Source organism: Pistacia vera, unplaced genomic scaffold (genome assembly GCF_008641045.1).
Source record: "Pistacia vera cultivar Batoury unplaced genomic scaffold, PisVer_v2 Contig117, whole genome shotgun sequence".
In the NCBI taxonomy this organism is placed as follows: Eukaryota; Viridiplantae; Streptophyta; class Magnoliopsida; order Sapindales; family Anacardiaceae; genus Pistacia; species Pistacia vera.
In genome coordinates this window covers 164,296-179,928 of record NW_022195215.1, presented here as the reverse complement: position 1 = coordinate 179,928, position 15,633 = coordinate 164,296, and the positions used below count along the sequence as shown (strand labels likewise).

General features: G+C 32.0%; 1 pseudogene; it reads right to left on the bottom strand.

Annotated features, from left to right (window-relative positions):
- Positions 1–662: 662 nt before the first annotated feature.
- On the bottom strand, positions 663–8,639 carry LOC116105901 (annotated as a pseudogene).
- Positions 8,640–15,633: the final 6,994 nt, after the last annotated feature.

The following is a 15,633-nucleotide window of genomic DNA, read 5'->3' as shown; positions in this document are numbered from 1 at the left end:
GACATGTTTATAAGTGCATCCCTAACCTCCCCTTAGATTTCAATAATTCTTAGATCTCCCATTTTCACCGTTCGCTAATAGAGTTAGTTAGGTTCCTTATATCAAAAGTACTACGTTTATAACTAAATCTCACAATCTTCTCTTAAAACCCTAACGAGACANCACCCATGTGTTGCACCAGGTTGTCACCAAACAACCTTGACAAGTGAGATCAGTCACTGCCTTTCGACAGGGTCGTTCAACACTATGATAGCCTTACCGTATTATCTGTGCCCTTACTTCAGAATAATACTGGGGCTACAGACGTTTCTAGAATGGCCACCATATGTGCTCATAGGGTTCTCACTATCAAGATTTGAAACACTTGATACCCTCGTCACGGTTCTACCATTCTAAGGACATATATCAATACATATTGCAATAATAATAATTTACGCGATATAGAATGAGATGCCTTTTATTATTGATTAATGAACATTATTACAAAGAGTCAATTCTACAATAATTGATTGGCTCTAGGGCACCTACTCCAACAAAAACTAGCCCAAGTGAAACCCGGCAAAGTGACCGGGTCTTAGGTTGATCGATTGAACTGGTTTGACCCGTGGATCAAAACAGTGACATCAGCATGTAAAAAGGTTTGACATCCAACTAAAACACCCTTAAAAAATACACATAATTCCTTATAGGTTTAAAATCTTGCAAAAACACCCCAAATTACACTATTGGTCTCGACAACCCAGGCCAAATAAGGCATGTTTCTGGCATCGAAAACACAGCCCATCACATTGAACTTTATTGAAGCAACATTACATATTCTTAAAATTTTGTACAGTTATAAAGTTACAACTATTAATAGTGAATATTAATATCATTATTGTTATATGATCTTGGAAAGTAATGGAAGTTTTGAGCGGTATTCAGCCAGCGCCCATAGTGGGAATGTATTTCTATACATGCCATAGTGTAACATGCAGTTCACCATAAATACTCCAGTTTGTTCCTGCCATATTCAATAAACAATCCATGTTTAATTATTTAGTCTTTAGACCTTTTAACATAAGTTTTACGTAAACATTAAAACTTTAAACAAAGTATAGACAACTGTGGTTACTATTTATGCATTATGCTTTAATTCTAAGTACCTGTTGAGGAAAATCACCATTTTCAAGTTGAGAATTGATCAAAAGTCTTGCAGCTCGATGAATAGGAGTTGGATCTCTCTCCATCTATTGCAAAAATAAGAATGCATTAATAAATTCAAAAATAATATATAGTATTCAATTTTTTAAGATAATTCATACAAAATTGAAGTGATTCAGGAAATTGTTAACTATTTGTTTAGTTAAGAGCTAACCTGCCCAGCGCGAATTAAACTGATCATAGCCCATGCAGTTTGCACCAAGTTTGATGTATTTTCTTCGAGAGGTGTAAATTTCTGCATCATTATGAACAAGAACAATATTTCATTATACTACAATTTAATCTTCAAAAATAATTACCCTAATCTTCAAGAACAATATTTCAACAATGTTGTAATATATGCTTATGTCAATTGCTCCAGTTTAGCTAATTTGTATTTGAATTCTTAAAACATTTTATACGATTCCTCTCATAATTTTATCTTTACTTAGAACAAAGCTCCAATCAAAGATTGGAAACAAAAAACTTTACCAAAAAGTTACTTAGCAGAAACAGATTACCTTGGTTGTACAAGAATGGTAATTCTCTCCCCACCCACCATCATCTACCTGTGATTTTAGCAGAAAATCTGTAGCTTTGCGTATAGCTATACAATTTTTGTAAGTCTTCGCTGCAGCCACTAGGCCCTCAATTGCAAACCATGTACCATAAATGAAACAAATTCCCCAATCTCCATACCTGCAATTAAACATAATTGATTTTTAACAAATTCAGGTCTGATGGACTCATTTGAATCAATAGTATCATATATTCATAAAAGATAGAAATTTGTAACTTGTAATGTAATGACGTACGATTCAAGTAAACAAATATTTTTGAACATCCATTAAGATTTTTCAAAATTATTGTAAATACATGTTTGGGAAAATAAAGATGTTTCCAGCTATAGATTAATTAACTTAGGAAGAAACTAGAATGAAGATGTGTCTAAAAGAAAACTTAACAGATTCAAGGGAGCCTTCTATACACGAATTTCTAACTATTAACTCCCTTATATATCAATCAAAATCTACCACATTATTTGTTTATTATTGTTACAAACTTCCTCTTTAAATTATATACAACTTCATTCTTAAATGAGATATTTTTAAATGACTAATCTAGACATAAATAATTCTAGTGAAGCACACAATGCGGGCTAAAGACAAAACCTTTGACATGTAAAATTTAGATTCAATGAATGTAACAAACCCTAAACTTGGTAGGCTCAAATTAAGTTTACATACCATGAACCATTAGGCATTTGCGATTCTTCAATATAATTGACGGCATTTCTGATGGCATTTTCAATCTCTTTCTTTCTATGCTCTGGGTATAACTTTTTAAACAAAGTTAAGGCCTTGATTGCTGATGCAGTGCACTCGTTGTGCCTGTATCAATTTCTAATTAATCAGTTTTTAAGTAATTTAATTAATTATTGACTGCAGAGGAAAAACTGTTTAGAAATCTTACTCATACTCAATCACGACTTTATCTAGGAATTCCATGGGATTAAGCAGCTGCAGAGAAATTTAATTAATAGAAAACATGAACTTTTAGTTGGAAGATTCTTTTATAAAGTTGAAGTTATTAACTTACCTCCAACCACCATTTGGCTCCCGCTGGCTCCCAGGCTGATATACCACCATTTTCACTCTACACATTTGAGATGCTTGTGTTTGTTAATAACAACATGCATTTCACTTATGTAAAAAAATAAATAAATAAAATAACAAACATATCGCATGTATCATTCATTAAACTTAAAATTAGTAGCATTCGACCACCCCAAAAATGAAATCCTAGCTTCGCCCTTGTCTATTATCATATTATTTATTTGTAAAAAGCCTTAGAAAATAGCTCTGTTTCAAAATTTCAGCACCCATTAGACCAGTATACATTTTCTTAACTAAAAACCCAAGGTGCAACCAATAGATCGAATAGATTTTATTTTGTTTTGAGACTCTATCTGTATCGAGTTTATTTTTCTTTACGACTCTATTTATATCATTCCTTTTGGTGATCGATAGAATCGAAATCTATCAGATAGAGTCCTGAAAAAATGTATAAAAGAAACGGTCTATATTGCTAACCGCTAGAATCAATTTCTATCGGATAGAATCCTAAAACAAAAGTGCAAAACAAACGGTTTCTATCAGGTTGAGAGGTGCCTACTGATTTCCATCGGTTGACCGATAGATACCTATAGGTGGATTACCTATCACTTTGGTTTTTAGGTTAAGAAAGATATTTTGATCCAACGGGTGCTAAATTTTAAAATAGGACTATTTTGTAATATACTTTAGGAAACAAGCTATTTTTAAATTGAATCTCAAAAATACATTTATTTAATATAATTTCCCTTAAAAAAATGACATAACATTTAGAATATAAAAGATAGAATAATAATTAGTTTATGCACATGATATTTCTTTGTAATCTTTTTTTATTGCAATAACACAAAATTAAATTAATTAGCAAGGCAACTTTAATTTAATTAACCGAATTCTTAATTAATTCATATATACCTGCATGGAAAGTATCATATTAACAGCATCATATAACCTTTCAGGTTCCATTTTCTCCCCAACAATTTTTGCCGGCATCACTGACAAATATAGGCAACACTGAGAAACACAAGAGATGTGAGTATAACACTACTAATCTTCAATGCATAACTATATATTTAAGCTTCAATAAAAGTTGTTTAATTAATTAATTACCAGCAAGCTTTCTGCGGTACAATCGGAAACTTGCCATCCATGATCTTGATCAGAGAACGTCCATCCTCCTTTAGAAATATGTCGAAACATTTTTTTAAAGTCGCCAGAAGGGTTATTCAAGATCTACCAAATTGTACAAATGGATGGAACACATGAAGATTATTGAACATGGAAAGAAAAAAAAGAAAAAAGATTATTGAACATGAAGATTATAAAATTAATATAGAAAACCTGGGAATTCTTAATGAAGTCATGTGCTTTCATAATTACTGGTCCGGTTTCATCCATGAGATTACTGGCAAGTAAAGCTTGAATGGCGAGAGCACAATCCCATGTTTGACTACCAAAACTCTGCCAATATAATGAATGGAAATTAACTTTCAGAATCTGAAAAAATATTTATATTCTTCTCTAATTCTTACATGAATTTTCAGTCCGTCTTCTCCAATCCAGAAGTAATCGTGGAGTCTAGGAAGATGCTTCTTAAAATATTCCCCATTGGGATCATCCACCCAACAAGCAAGCATAAACAGTGGCTGTTCAAACCGAGTAACATATTAATTAGTCTAAGTCTCAATATATCAATTTAAAAGAAATTTGTTTTAAGACAAAATTTTATTGCAATTAACAGTAGAGAGGTTCAATGAGGTTATTCACCTATACAATTTCTAAATGAGCTCAAAAACATTATTAAAAATCAAAATGATATAGATTTTAAAAACTATGACAGAATGGAATACCGCCCTACTACCGTGACTTTTTTCTGAAAGAAATTTTTTAAAATGTTTCACATTTTTTAAAGAAATTACTAATATTACTTTTAAAAGAAAAATTTAAGGGTTAAATGGTAAATTTTAAATAGATCAATGGGTACATTCGTAATTACTAGTCACCCAAGGTCAACTTCTCAATTTAACAATTAAAGAAACAAAAGTAAGAAGAGGAGGTGTAAGTGACAATAACCCTAACAAAAACTACTTGTTAAAACTGTCCATAAAGAGTGTAACGACTTTTCCCACCTAAACAAAAAGCTTATGATACTTTTTTATCCTCAAACTTTTAAAATACCATTTTAGTACTTAAATAATATGTTTCTCTCCAGTTTGGGTGGGAAATACAGTGATTTTCATCATGAAGACAAAATACTCTATCTCTTTTTTTTTCTCTTCTTAGCCTTTTTATTGCTGACAATTGTCGTCGGCGTTGGGGAGAACAACAAACGGCATGCAATTGGCAAATCAAGCTCCAATTTTGCTTAATTTCATCAATCAAAAACATCCAAGTCACATGCAACTGAAACCTAGGAAGAGGAGACGGCAATTAGTAAGCAAATTGGGTCAAAGTTGTTAGAGTTTTTGGAGAGGAGAGGATGGGGGTTTTGGTGGTGGTTTCAGGGTGGATTTGGACACCAAAAACAACCAGAAATCAGCCTAGAAGTGAGAGGTCGTGCTGTCACGGCCGGCGATCGGCGAGTAAGGGATGAGGATGGAGGTAGGTAAGGTTTGTTTAGAGTGGGTTTGGGAAGTGTGATGGTAGTGTCTAGGGGAATTTTGGCAAAAAAAATCGACCGGAAATCCAGCTGAAAAGTTGGTCGTCCGAATGGAGATGGTGGTGGGAAATGGGGAGTAATGACGCAAATGGGGCTTGGGCTTTGTAAGGAGGTGAGGGATTCTGTGGGTGGTCTCAAAAGTGATTTTGAACGTCGGGATCTGGCCAGAAAACAGCCAAAAATGTCGGCTACAATGCTGCTAACATGCATCATCTCTTGCTAACATGCGCCATCCTTTTCTTTCTTTTTCTCGGTGGCCAAAATGTTTGTTGACCATTTTGCCTACTTATAAAGGAATTTGACCATCTTGTCTTCCTCACAACAAAACTTACTAACAAAATTGTATTTTTTTGTATAAAGTGGTATTTTGAAAATGAGGGTGGGAAAGTATCATTAAACTTTTTTTTGGATGGGAAAAAGTCGTTAACTCATTCCTAATATGATATAATGCATTGTACATGTCAACCTTTCAACACAGCCAATGTCATGTATCGACTGGCTCTCACTTTCATAGGAATGTGGGTCAATGGTTATTTGGAGAGTCTTTTCTCTAAACTTTTTGAAGGGCCAACTGCTAAAAATAGGCTCCACAGTTGTGTGTAAGAATATCCCATAGCAAATTGTTATCAAAGTATGGGGACAGTAGACACCTCCTACAAAAACAATGTTAATCTATTATCATTTTCCTCTTTCGAATTATAATATAATTCGAAGAAAAAAGAATAAAAAAAAACCTTGCACATAAATGCCGCATTTTTCTCCAGTTAATGTTACTGTAAGGTCATTATAGAGCTCTTCTCTCAATTGTAAAATGAGAGGTGTGATTGGACCAACAAATCTTTTCCCATATAAATATGACATTGGCATATAAGTCAACCGACAATAACAAAGAAATTTGCTGAAATATTCAAAATAAATAAATCTGGGAAGAGTTAGAGAGTAATTAATAGTATGCACTCAGTGTTGATGCCAAACTGAAGTGTAATTAATTTGCTGCTGAGACCGTCTAGTGTAAGAAACTAGCACAGCAGCATTGACACATGCTGCGGCATTAAATGAGTAGGTTGGCTCAATAACAGTCAAGACATGGGTATACAAAATTATACGCAAAGCTTTCACTGAATGAATTGATGTGTGATATATAAAAAAAAAAAAAAAAAAAAAAAAAAAAAAAAAAAAAAACGTATGAAGATAAATAAATTTCGTGGATTGTTCTACAAACGGTGGGATGGGAAGAAAGAAGGAAATGACCAAAATTTGGGGGCATAGGGTTGCATCCAGACCATTCATACACACAAAGTATCTGCGATAAGAATTTTGATTAATTATTTGATGAGAAAAATAATAGATTTATCTTATAGCAACTTAATAGGTCATACAGCAAGCCAAGTCTTTCCCCAAGATGAAATTGATGTTGCATTGCCATGATCGAGAATCCATTTTCTTGCTCTTGCACAAGCATTATCTTCACCACCATCAGGTCCTTCCCCAAGTAAACGCATGCATATGTAGTTGAAAACAGTACAAAACATTGTGCTGTGGCCCTCAATGTGTAATCCCCATCCACCATCTTCATTCTGTCACATGCATAATCAATGTTACTTTATAAAATAATTTAATTAATATTTTATATCTGTTGCACAATTAATACTTATTCAACCTAAGATCTATTATTTTAAAAGAGGATTCTTGGTAAAGATTTAAGGTTTGTTATCTTGGCTTTTCAATTTTTAAAATATTTTACTTCTTTCTTTCATTTAATTTTTTTATTAAGCCATTTTTAATTATGTTAAATTCAGTTATAGTTTTATTAAATCTCTTACACTTTTATCCATTATATATTATTCTTTGTGTTGTTAATTTAATGAAGGAGATATTTTCTAGATTTGTAATATATATTGTGGATGTAATTTTTATAATATATGTAAGGTCTCTAATTTTACAGATAAAATTATTTTTTTATCCTTCTCAATTTGTAAAATTCTTCATAATAATAATAATAATATATGTTTAGATTTTTTAATATCTAACATTTAATTTGTAATTGAAAATGAATTTTATTAATTAGGTTTTAATTTAAATTCATTATTTTTCGTAAACGCTATCTTTCAAACACAAAAGATAACTCTTAAAAAAATATCAACTATTGTTACTGATTTTTTTCTAACAGTATTATATATAATGCTTACAAAAACATTATCATTGATCAAATTTTAACGTTATCTTTAACACATTTTACAATAGTTAAAAATAAATAAAGATTGTCCCAATTTTTATTTTAAAATTTGTAAAAGTACAAAAATATGACAAATTTTAATTGAATTTTCAATTCTTTTATGAAAAGAATCAAAATAATTTTCTTTGTTATGAAATTTAAAATCTTATAAAGGATATATTCGTAAATAAAATTAATATGTACCTGATGACAGTATATATAACGTAGCATCTCCTTGCAGTGTTCAGGAGATAATATAACATTAAGATTTCCTGTAATATATAGACACATAACCTGCATAAACAGTAAAATAAAGGTACTGTTAGCAGTTGAATGAATTTATAACTCGCTTTTTATTTTATTTTATTTTTTGGTCAGAATGAAATATTCATGCAGTACTGATAGTGCATTAATTCATGCAGTAGAGAGAGTAAAGAGCAATTACAAATGGAGGATGGTAAAACAATGGGCCCGTATTTTCAGCAGGCCAGTGGCCATCACTAGCTTGCAGAGCTGTAAACAATCTGACTGCCCTCTTCAATGCGGCTGTAGCAATTTCATAAGTGATCTCTTCTCCATCTTCAACCTTCACTTGAGGAATCGTCTGTTTGAATTTCTTCTCTCTAAGAAACTGCAATACATCAAATTAATTAAAACAAAATAAAAGTTGAGCAAGATTTTTTATTTATAAATAAAGATGTACCTGGAATTGCCAAAGGAGGTCTGAAGAGGGCTTGATTTTAAAACGATTCTTGTGGAAATTTTTGCGAGCATCTTCAACCTCACTTCTCTCCTCAGAAGAGCCTGCTTCAGGATCAAACTCCCATGTCTGCCTTCCGGCAAAGTTGTTTGTGCTGAATATGTATGGATCTTTCCCGCCTTCTGAAACATTTAGCCTCCACATTCTTATAGAAAGGATTACGTAAAGAAGCAGAACCACATGTAAAGATAACTTTTGAAACGAAGAGTAGTCTTTTGATGCTTAAAATTTTGNGTAATATATATTGTGGATGTAATTTTTATAAAATATGTAAGGTCTCTAATTTTACAGACTAAATTATTTTTTTATCCTTCTCAAATTGTAAAATTCTTCATAATAATAATATGTGTTTAGATTTTGCAATATCTAACATTTAATTTGTAATTGAAAATGAATTTTATTGATTAGGTTTTAATTTTAATTCATTATTTAAAAAACAATTACAGAAATGATAAAGGATATATTCATGAATAAAATTAATATGTACCTGATGACAATATATATAACGAAGCATCTCTCTGCAGTGTTCAGGCGATAATATAACATTAAGATATCCTGTAATGTATAGACACATAACCTGCATAAACAGTAAAATAAAGGTACTGTTAGCAGTGGAATGAATTTATAATTTGCACAGAAATAATGATGGTCCATTAATTCATGCGCTTGAGAGAGCAAAGAGCAATTACAAATGGAGGATGGTAAAACAATGGGCCCGGACTTGCAGCAGGCCAGTGGCCATCACTTGCTTGCAGAGCTGTTAACAATCTGACTGCCCTCTTCAATGCGGCTGTAGCAATTTCATAAGTGATCTCTTCTCCATCTTCAACCTTCACTCGAGGAATCGTCTGTTTGAATTTCTTCTCTCTAAGAAACTGCAATACATCAAATTAATTAAAACAAAATAAAAGTTGAGCAAATTTTTTTATCTATAAATAAAGATGTACCTGGAATCGCCAAAGGAGATCTGAAGAAGGCTTGATTTTAAAACGATTCTTGTGGAAATTTTTGCGAGCTTCTTCAACCTCACTTTTCTCCTCAGAAGAGCCTGCTTCAGGATCAAACTCCCATGTCTGCCTTCCGGCAAAGTTGTTTGTGCTGAATATGTATGGATCTTTCCCGCCTTCTGAAACCTTTAGCCTCCACATTTTTATAGAAAGGTGTACGTAAAGAAGCAAATCCTGATCTTACGTGTTTCAACGATGAGAATCTATGGGTGCTTTTGGCTTATTATTTATGTCCATATTTTCAATACTATTCTCTAAATAATGTTTGGCATATTATTCTAAAAATATTAGCCTATTTTCTTAATTATGACCCCATAAAGTTATTAATTTCATTAAATACCACCTAAAAAAAGTTTAAAAATTAATAAAAACACCCCCACCACCCATACTTGGCAGATTCCAGCAACCACCGTCGGTGGTAGTCGGAATCTGCCACAACGGTGAATTACCGATCAAAACTGGTCGGTAATTCATCGATCTGGCCTTTTCCAGCCAAATCCACAGTGGGTCTGGCCGGAAAAGGCCAGATCTAGTCGTCAGTGACGGTCATATCTCTTTGACCTTTTTCGGCCATCGACAGCCACATATGGCCATAGATCTGGCCTTTTTTGGCCAAATCCGTGGTGAATCTGGCCTAAAAAGGCCATAGTGATGCCATACCGACCAGATCCGATTGGTATGTGTCGTTACGCAATTTTTCGGCCAGATTCTGACAGTGGTGGCCGGAATCTGGCACTGTGGGTGATGGGGGTCTTTTTGTCATTTTATATATTTTTATATATTGGGGTATTTATTAAATTAGCAAACTTATGGGGTTTTTTTATAAATTTTTAAATTTTACCTCGTAATACTCCCATATTCAATTATCCAATACTATCCCCAAAATCTTATCCAAAATAATAAACTAAACGCACCCTATAGTGTTTTGCCACAACAAACCAAAAAAGTTTGGCCAAACCTTTCTCAACCTGCTGTAGCAAAACGCCGTACGTAGATTCCAACTGATTTGACTGCCCGCTGCATAGATTAACCGGCAATCTACCCAATGGAGTGGGCGGTGTCGTTGAACGCGCCTATAGCAATGGCGTCAGGCCACCGTTGACAACTACCATCCAGCAAACCTGTGGGCCAATTTTTCAATTTTTATATTTATATTGAAAAAAATAACTTTAATAATAGTGATAATATTATTATTTAACACAAATTATAATAGCATCGGGTGCGTTTGGCTCCCTATTTTATCCATATTCCCAATCCTATTCTCCAAATAATGTTTGGCACACTATTCCAGAAATATTACCCTATTTTTTTAATTATTTTTAAACCCCATAAGATTATTAATTTCACTAAATGCCCCCTGAATTTTTTTTTTTTAAAATTAACAAAAACCCCCCCCCATCAACCCAACTTGTCAGATTCCGGCAACCACCGCCGGTGATAGCCGGAATCTGTACAACGGCCTAAATTCCTACCATAAATGGCCGGAATTACACCGATCTGGCCTTTTCCGGCCAGATCCACCACGGATCTGACCGGAAAAGGCCAGATCTGGCCGTCAGCGACGACCAAAGAAATGGCCGTCGTTGACGGTCAACGACGGCCAAATCTTGGCCGTCATTGACGGCCAAAGATGGCCGTCGTTTTGGCCTTTCCGGTCGTCGACGGCCATAACAGGTTGTAGATCTGGCCTTTTTTTACCAGAGTCGTGGTGGATCTGGCCGGAAAAGGCCATAATGATGCGTTACGGCACAGATCCGATTGGTCTGTGCCGTAACAAAATTTTCCGGCCAGATTCCGGCGGTGGCGGCCGGAATCTGACACTGCAGGTGGTGGGGGTGTTTTTGTTATTTTATATAGTAGGGTCTTTAATTAAATTAGTAAACCTAAGGGCTTTTTCATAAATTTTTCAAATTTACCTCGTAATACTCCCCTATCCAACAATCCAATACTATCCTCAAAATCCTATACAAAATACTACACCAAACGCACCCCATTTTCAATATTCTTAAACACATCCCTAACATATGGTAAAACAAACAAAAGAAATCATACTAGCATAAAGAAAACCATAATTTCTTAAAGGTAAACTAAATTAAAGAAATCCAGTAGAATAGGATTTATAAGGAATCAACCCTACATTAAAACCAACTTAATTAGGTTTAGAGAAAAATATAAGCTTTATTATATTTTACATGTAATGACTTTGTAAAAGATGTGTCTTATTTATTTATAATCCAAAATTTTAAATAATCCAAAATTTTCTTTAATATTATTATTATTTTCTTCTTTTGGGCTTCTCTATTGGATTGGATCATTTAAGGGTTACATAAACTATATAGACTTTGAGTTGTTTGTGTTCACAATAATTCTGTATTTACAGAGAAATTTTACAAAAATTTGCATGCAAAGGAAGGTGGTAAAAAATAAATAGAAGAGTAAAACAAAAAGTCAAACTAATTAAATTCACTCTTCTATTCATTTTTTGTTACATCACTTTGTATAGAAATTTTTATAAAATTTCTTTGTAAGAACATTTTCAATAATACTCTTTATTTTGAAGAATATATTTCTTATAAATAAAGAGCATGTTCATTAATTTTCAAATATAAAGAGTATAATTTTTATTCAAATCCAATAAACTCTTTAAATTTAATGAAGACACTCTTTATTTTCAATAAATAGACTTAATGAGAGAGAGAAATAATAAATAAAATGCATAGAAAATTGTAGTTTATTAATTAAAATTAGGATAGAGAGTAAAATTTGACTATTTAAATGTGGAGAGTTAAACTCACTATTTAATTTATATTTTAAAGATAAAAAATTTGTTGGACTTTTGTTTTTATAAATAGACCAGATCTTTATAATAAAGAATTTAAGTCATATAAAAAATCCTTTAGAGATGTTTTAAGTGTAGCATTACTCTTATGTCTAATACTATCTATGATCACGTCCAATATTATACTATATCAAACATTTAGTATAAAATTATATATAATACATTTATATCAAGGAAACTAATTGAATCCAATACGATGCACCAAACGTATCCGTTGTATTCAAAGATGTGCATAGCTACACTTTGGCCAACCACCTAAAGGAATAGGTCAAGTCATTGCGTATCACTATTTGATGCTTAATATGACAGATTTTTTTTCAATGCCCCCATATAAACAATTAAAGATTTTATTCTTTCTTTCTATTTTCATCTTCATAGTTTGTAAAATATTAACAATTACATTTATTTTCTTGCAATAAAAATTGATATATCACTTATTTCATTTGCAAGGTAATTAAAGAAATGCTGCATAGATTAAATACAAACCTTTCAAAGTGAAATGACTAAAACCTTTTGCTATAGTGTGTATAAGATATGGATTTCAAATTTTAAATAAACATTTAAGAGTTTAGTTCGTCAGAGATGGTGTATTAAAAGTGCTTGTAAGGAAAAAGAAACAAAATGTAAGTTAAACGTTGAATATTACACAAGAAGTAAAATTTTGTGTAATTTTGTGCTTTTATGGGTGTAGAATTTTTGAACAATAATTAGATTAAGAAGTGTCATAACAACGTCAGCCATTTAGTAGCATCCTAAATTGATAACGAAGGTAACCTTATAATTGAGGTTGTTTCTTGTTAAAAGTCTAATTTAAAGAATTTAATTCTTGGACCTACATATAGGTTGGCGTTCGTGGAAATTTAGGGATGTTATTAATATACCTTTAATGGTGGAGAATCATAGAGAGCAAGGTAGGTCGTGTTGAGAAGAACACGTAAGCTACTTCCATTAAGGGTCATGGCCCCTACTGGATCCAACTCTTCTCTTTCTTTGTGAGAGTCATCCAAATCTTTAACCTTTCTTCCACATAAAGCAACTTTTGATAACATCTCAACGATTATCCTAACATTTAGATGGATAAGATCATTGGGTATGATTTTAAAGGACAATTTGATAATAACATATTATATACTGTATCAAACCCTAACATTGTTAATTTAAAAGTGGGAATCTGGAATGTAAAAAACCAATGATGCAAACTTTTAGATTCGCCAAACCTTGAGTGGGAACATGTCGTTTACGCTTTGTAAAATGACAAACTTTAAGTCTATTATTACACGTAGAAAATTCTAAAAAAATTATTATACATTTAGATCTCTTTAGATTTTAGACAAAAGCAATTCACTAGTATAGAATAAAGGTGTATTCATTGTTGTTTTCGATGCTTAATTATATATACTGTTGTTGTCTTACATTGGATAGAAATGAGTTGGGTGTTAAACTTATAAATTAATGAATGTTAACAACATCACCTAATAGATTGGTTTTTTAAGTAGTTAACAAGCGCTTTGACTCATAACAATTCATTTATATATATTAGATATGCGATGGGATTTTGAACTTAAATTAATGACTTAATCTATACTTTAAAATCGGGAGAACGACATGTTCCCACCCCAGCTTTGGCGAAATGACATTTTTCCACCCATCAAGTTTCAAAATGACACTTTTTCACCCTTCGTTAGATTCTGTTATATTTTTCGTTAATATTTTATTAAAAAGACAAAAATACCCTTAAATATTTTACTTTATTATTTTTTAATTAGCCAAAAAGTCAAATATTAAAAATTCAAAAAAGAAAAAGTAGTTAATCCCACTTAAAAAGTTAGGAGTAATACTATAAAATTGTTTAAAGTTAAATAATCTTAATATTTATTTATAATATCATCAATATCTCATCATTATCATTTATAATGTTTTTCATTTTTACTATTAACATAAAAAATCAATATTCCTAATTAATTAAACAAACAAAGAAAAAAACGTATCTTTATACTTAGACTGATAAATAATCGAATAAAGACTTTGAATTAATTAAATTTTAATTTATAATAAACTAATTAAGAAATAAAATATTTAAGGGTATTTTAATCTTTTTAATCAATTATTAATAGAAAACACTAACAGAACCTAATGAATGGTGGAAAAGTGTCATTTTGAAACTTGATGAGTGGGAAAGTGTCGTTTCATCAAACCTTGGGTGGGAAAACATGCGTTCTCCTGATTTTAAAGTATAGATTAAGTCATTAATTTAAGTTAAAAATCCCATCACATATCTAATATATAGAAATGAATTGTTATGAGTCAAAGCGCTTGTTAACTATTTAGAAAACCAATCTATTAGGTGATGTTGTTAAGTGTTAACTATTCATTAATTTATAAGTTCAACACCCAACTCATTTCTATCCTAAATTGATAACGAAGGTAACCTCATAATTGAGGTTGTTTCTTGTTAAAAGTCTAATTTAAAGAATTTAATTCTTGGACCTACATTTAGGTTGGCGTTCGTGGAACTTTAGGGATGTAATTAATATACATTTAATGGTGGAGAATCATAGAGAGCAAGGTAGATCGTGTTGAGAAGAACATGTAAGCTACTTCCATTAAGGGTCATGGCTCCTACTGGATCCAACTCTTCTCTTTCTTTGTGAGAGTCATCCAAATCTTTAACCTTCTTGCACATAAAGTAACTTTTGATAACATCTCAACGATTATCCTAACACTTGGATGGATACGATCAGTGGGTATGATTTTAAAGTATAGATTAAGTCATTAATTTAAGTTAAAAATCACATCACATATCTAATATATATAAATGCATTGTTATGAGTCAAAGTGCTTGTTAACTATTTAAATGTATTTCAACACCCAACTCATTTCTATCCGATATAAGACTGCAACAGTATATATAATTAAGCATCGAAAACAACAATGAATATACCTTTATTCTATACTAGTGAATTGCTTTTGTCTAAAATCTAAAGAGATCTAAATGCATAATAATTTTTTTAGAATTTTCTATGTGTAATGATAGACTTAAAGTTTATTATTTTACAAACCGTAAACGATATGTTCCCACTCAAGGTTTGGCGAATCTAAGAGTTTCCACCATTGGTTTTTTACATTCTAGATTTCCACTTTTAAATTAACACTGTTAGGATTTGACACAGTATATAATATGTTATTACCAAACTACCCTTTAACTTTTCCTTTTGATTGTGGCGACTAGATATCAAAAACCTCCCTAAAAGATGGAAGCTTGTCCATGGCACCCTACGAGCTGGGCAAACCCCAACCACCACAATCGGCACCATAGATCGGCCAAAGCCACGGTAGCAGCGGTGCGAAGTAGACTCGG